Source organism: Dermacentor silvarum, chromosome 11 (assembly GCF_013339745.2).
Source record: "Dermacentor silvarum isolate Dsil-2018 chromosome 11, BIME_Dsil_1.4, whole genome shotgun sequence".
Taxonomy (NCBI): Eukaryota; Metazoa; Arthropoda; class Arachnida; order Ixodida; family Ixodidae; genus Dermacentor; species Dermacentor silvarum.
The window spans coordinates 47634176-47640460 of NC_051164.1; positions in this window are offsets into that span (position 1 = coordinate 47634176).

The following is a 6285-nucleotide window of genomic DNA, read 5'->3' on the forward strand; positions in this document are numbered from 1 at the left end:
AGGCGCTTAGTTTTCACAGCACGACACTGCATGGTAGCCGGCGCGGTCATATCTCACGCAATCTACGAGGGCGTGCCAAGGCGCATTTACGCACCCTCTGCTAAAGCCAGCGCGAGGTCTCGAGAGATCTCACTGCGCACGCGCGTCCTTTCGTGCTCGTGTACCGAATGTGCGCAATACAAGACTCGTGTTTTATCGGAAGGCGAAATAACGTTGTTTATCCGGTGCTTGCAGATCTACCAAAATTTTATCTCTGCCTGAATACTCGCATGTCGCAGGGCTCTAGAATTGCGGGCCGCGTTCATGTGTGAATCTTCACAAAATATTGTAGCACTGGTGCGGTAATAAAAGAAGTTCGAAGGAAATCAATGACTTCTGTCACAAAAAAAAATGTTGCGTGCCACCTACCAGCATAAAAGCTTAGTGTGATATTTATGTACGCACTACCAAATGGTGACAGCTAAGAATTAGAGAGTTCTCCCGAAGCTATGCGTCAAAAAAGAATAATTCATATTATGAATTAAACATTTAAAGACGGCCCTAAAGACATTTAGCAACCGGGTCCATCAGAGGGCGTGTTCATTGCAGTGTGATTTGACATGGTTTTGTTTGGTGACCACATTGCCGCTCGTTGAATTTTTTGTCAGAATGAGACGCCTAGCGCAATTTTAGACGTGTGGCTTTTTTTTCTTCTAGTTTTCAACTAATCCCTCGCTAGTTTATTCAACATTTTTAATTCTGTGGATTATAGATTCTCGCCGCCTAAGTATTTTGGTGGGGCTAATTTCACAGTTAAAGTGCCCTGCAAAGGTGAAAATTGCTTGGCTTGTGCGCAGTAACAACTGATTCCATTCCTAAACGCTGTAGGAATGGCCGATGATTTCCCAGATTATATCGAGTGTGTACTCCCGTTTGTATTGAAAATGTTTGTACTGGTAAACAGCGATGTAGTTAAGATGAGTTGCGAAACCGATTTCGTGCGGATTTGAAAGCTGCAGTGAAGGCTGGCGGGCAAGAGTGTCGTCCACGTCAGCTGTCAATAAAAGAACAGCTGGGAATGCAACCTGCCTCACAGCTCAGAATTACCGTTTAAAGTTATCTATTAGTACGGAACAAAGGTTACCTTGCGTATGTCTCATTAGAATAGACGAATTCTTCAAACGGTTTAGTTTGGACTGCAAGTCATAAATTCGTTTCTCACGTCACGTTCTACCCACTCTTTGTTGGAGGTAAGCTAGGAGTTTGTACGGCCTCGGCGGTGAAAGCTGACGTCACTGTTTTTTGTGAAATCACAGTCAAAAATGTGAGTGGCAATTTGGCGGTAAATGCGAGATAAGTGCGTGAGGTAGCACCCATCTTTGAGGTCCTGGTTTCAAACCATAAACCGCGTTCACCACATTGCGAAGTGTAGTTCAGGAGTTCACTCGACGCGCGTCCTGCCTCTTTGAGGAGCGAAGTGCAACTGAGGGTGATCCGGAGCACACCGCCGTTAGTTGGCATAGGTATATATATATATATATATATATATATATATATATATGTGTGTGTGTGTGTGTGTGTGTGTGTGCGTGCGTGCGTGCGTGCGTGCGTGCGTGCGTGCGTGTGCGTGTGCGTGTGCGTGTGCGTGTGCGTGTGTGTGTGTGTGTGTGTGTGTGTGTGTGTGTGTGTGTGTGTGATTCACGTGCTTCATTGATGATTCATCAAGGATGATTCACGTGTAAAAGCACGCATAATGGGGACCATATCAAGTACCTGTCCACTGCCAATGATGACAGGTACGCGTCGTGACTAACCCCGTTACTCACAAGTAATCTCCCTGGCCATCGGCTCTCTCCCTTGTATTTTTTCTTTTATATATTTTCCCCTTTTATAATTTTTATCTATTTATTTATTTTTCTACACGTTCCGCTCAAAATGGCAGGCGTGCGCGTTAATCATGCCTGTCAAAGCACGCGTAAGTGCGACAGTGTCAATGACATGTCCACTGCCACTGTTGACGGGAATGTTCCGTGCATCATCGTCGATCAGGTAAAAGCACGTTGTAACGGGGACCGCATCAAAGACCTGTCCACTGCCAATGATGACAGGAACGCGTCATGCATAACCCCATTACCAACAAGTAACCTCTCGGGCCATCGGCTCTCTCCCTCATGTGTTTTTCTCTCCCTCCTCTCTCCTTTTTTGGCAGTGTTCTTCTCTACTTGAAGATATAAAAGACTGCTGCCGAAATTTCCTTTAGCTCTTGAAAAGTCGGTCCACCGACCGAAACTGTTGGGTAAACAGCCTAAAGAACCGCGAAGTTGTGCTGCTCATTTTTCGATAATAATAATATTATATATAATATATATATATATTATATGAAAGGAGACAGAGATAGCATCCGTTCCTGGGACAATGCTCAAGCGTTCCTCGGGAGGAAAATATTTAACATTGCAGATGATCTATCTCTGTCTTCTTTACCAGATATACCTATCTGTCCGCCAAGCACTCGCAAGGCGGGCGCTGGGAGAGAAGACGAGGCCAAGTGCACTTCGTCTTCACACTCGGCCTCACTGCATGTTTACGGCGCACTTGCAACCACGTACCTTAATAATGATGAAACTTGTCCAGGGAATGCGGTCGTCGTTGGTGATCCATCCAGTGCGCAACCAGCTTTTCTGGCGGGCGGCACTGACTGTTGTGTGCTGGTCGCAGGTTTCGCCGACGATTATGGGCACTTATTGCAGGATATTCTGTACAATGCACAGCTGCTCTGCTCAGCTCTTGCCTGCGTGTTTGCAGTGATGCCGCTGGCTGATCAAGTGTCACCGATGTGCTCGAACACGCTGAGCTCGACGAAATACCAACTGCTGCTGATTCGCTCTTGTTCGAATAAGGGTAGTCCGCTTTGAAGCCGATGGTTGCTTGCGCATCTGCTTCCTTGCGTGACCCTTGCGGTCTCTTGCGATGGTACCTTGCAATGGTCTCTTGCGCGTCGTGTGTGTCTTTCACGTACGGGCAGGTCTTCGATGAGGTTGACGTCAGCCGTATTACTTATTGAAACACGGACCAATCTATCGTTTGTTGAAGATTGAAAGAAGGCCATTTGGCTAGGCCCTTTATGTTCAGGTAGGTAGGAATGTGATCGCTTCCGTGCGTTTCTATATCTGCAAACCAACGGACGCTGCGAGTGAGACATCGCGACACAAAAACTAAGTCTAAACAACTGCTGTACGTCCGGCCGCGTAAGGATCGGGTACTACAGAATTAGCGGTTTTGCAACAAGTGCGGAGTTCGGAATTTATTGCTGTGAACTAATGCGTATATTTTTTTTTTTTGCTTTTCGTGGATTCGAGGTAGCCAGTTTTGTTTGAATCAAATTAACTATGAGGTTCAAGGTCTAGAAATAATTAACACACCGGCTATGCGAGACGCCGTAGTGGGGCACTCCGGATTACTTTTTGACTACATGTGGTCCTTTAACGTGCACCTAAACCTAAGTAAATGACAATTTATTATTTCGATCCCATCGGAATGCGGCTCGCACGTCAGGTAATTGAACTCGCAACCTAATCCTTTGTAGCCCAATAATAACCACTGAGCCATCACGGCGCGTAAGAACCGTTCAGAACAAGGATGTTGCACTTAGTTTGGAGCTGGACTTGTTGCTTCCGTATAGTTAATTCTTGAGAATGTTCGCTGTTCCTAAAGGGCAGCGAAAAATTTTTTGTCCCTTCGAAGCAGAAGTTGGCAACGTTTTGTGTATTTCAGCAACAGCGACCTTACCTTTCCTACAGAGATGTGGTGCAGGCATCGGTTCCTTACATAGAAAATACGTTTCCAATCAAACTTTATTGAGTAATTTCGCACAAACCCCAAAAAATGGCAGCGTTACAACCTTCCACTGCCAGATCCAGTGAGCATCAGGCACTTGACGTACGTACGCCCTGACGAGCTCCACAAGCCCCGGCACAAAAATGTTGAAGTCGTCGCACTTCGCACAGCCTTCATTCGCAGCTTGGTGTTGTGATCTCTCCGAGCGTGCTATTGTGGTGTTAATCACATTGCCCGGTCACTACAGTCACAAAGAATATGTCGCTCTTCTTTCCTCGGGCATGATAATATAGGTATGAGCGGAACCGCCAAATAAATTCTTTGGTAAAGCTGTCTTAGTCGGCCACATATGGGTGAACTCGTGCTTGAGCAACTCTTCTAAAAATCGCCCTCCACACGCAATTAGGCTGTGTCCGCTGCTGCTTTTGTCGACGCTGAGAGCAGTGCTGCCTCAGGCTTTCCTGACTTAGAGTTCAGAGCAAAGAAATAAGTGTGCATGTTCATCTTCTTTCAGGAAAATACACCGCCACTATACTTGGCGCGGTCTCTGCTGATTCGGCCTCAGAGTTGAGCTTCCGCTAACCTTGCCGGTCACGTTTTCGTCTTGGAAGCTTCGACATCTTTAGCAACTTCTAAACACGCACTAAAAGAAACCCGTAACCCCTCACTGACCATCATGCTCTATGCTGGCTCTCGTCGCAGAAAGAGCCCTCGGGATACCTCGGTCGTTGGGCGCTTCGCCTGCAAGATGACGACATTCGTGTTGTGTACTGATCCGCCCGCACACACTTGGACGCTGATGCGCTGTACTGCTCGCCGCTAGCGCCTGACACGGCTTCTCCATCAGCTTCTTCGTCTCCCTTGTCGCCTATTGACTTCGCAGACATGTCGTCGGAGCAACGCAAGGATGCGCGGATTTGTCGGCACCTTGGCTTTCTAACTTCCCCATCAACTTATCCCGCCTCAAGTACTCTACGTCCCCTTCGCTATTCGCCACGATCTCCTCTATCGGCAGAATTACGCGTCTGGTGGCCGGAGGTGGCTTCTAGCGATACCCCGCCACGTGCGCACGGACTTGTGCGCTGCTTTCCACACCGACCCGCAAAGCGCCTATCGCCGGCGTTCTCAAGACCTACAACCACCTGCGTCAACGACACTACTGGCGCGGAATGTATGCATTTGTGTCCAAGTACATACGTACTTGCACTGCCTGTTAGCGGAGCACGGCTACATCTCAACGCCCGGCCGGTACACTTCAGCCTCTGCCTTGCCCGGACCGTCCATTCGACCGCGTCGGTATCCACTTATACGGCCCGCTTCCCTCGACCACCTCTGGGAATAGGTGGATAATTGTCGGCGTGGACCACCTCACGCGTTACGCACAGAGTATACAGCTTTGCCCACAGCCACAGCAAGAGACGTTGCATTTGTCATCATATGCAACTTTGTACTGCGCCACGGTGCTCCCCGTGAACTTTTGAGCAACAGAGGCCGTTTTTTTTCTGTCTGATGCTATTCAAGCCTTGCTCGTTCAGTGTACGTTCATCGCATGACAACTGCATATCATCCGCAAACGAATGGCCTAGCTGAACGATTTAATCGCACTCTCGGGGATATGCTGACAATGTACACCGCGTCGGACCAGACCAAAGGTGACACCGTCCTTCCATTCGTCACATATGCGTACAACACGGCTACGCACGCGAACACAGGTTTCTCGCCGTTCTTTCTCTTGTACGGACGCGAGCCATCATGGACGCCGGACACTATGCTTCCCTACATACCTGACTCATCTGAGTACACTCCAATTTCTGATGTTGCCAGGTACGCCGATGATAGTCGACAATTGGCCCATTCATTCATAACCGAGGACCAAGATCGCCAGAAGCTAAGACACCACACCGACCGACGTCTCACTACTTTCGCGACCGGTGCACTCGTTTCGCTTTGGATTCCTCCGAGTACTGCTGGCCTTTCGTCTAAATTGCTGGCCCGATATCATGGGCCGTACCGCATCCTCGCTCGGACATCTCCAGTCAATTAAATTATGGCGTTTTACGTGCCAAAACCACGATCTGGTTATGAGGCACGCCGTAGTGGGGGACTCCGGAAATTCGGTCCACTTAGGGTTCTTTAACGTGCACCTAAATCTAAGTACACGGGTGTTTTCGCATTTCGCCCCCATCGAAATGCGGCCGCCGTGACCACGATTCGAACCCACGACCTCGTGCTCAGCAGCCCAACCCCCTAGCCACTGAGCAACCACGGCGGGTCATCTCCAGTCAATTGCGACGTTGAGCCTTTGACACCGTCCCAAGACTCACGTCGTCGTGGTCGACAAATTGTTCATGTGAGTCGTCTCAAGCCCCATTATGACCCCTCTATACTGTCAACGCTTCAAGTCGCTAGGATGACGACGCTATTCCCCGGGGGCCAATGTAATGAAGAAGTCAAGATGACGACGAAGCAGTC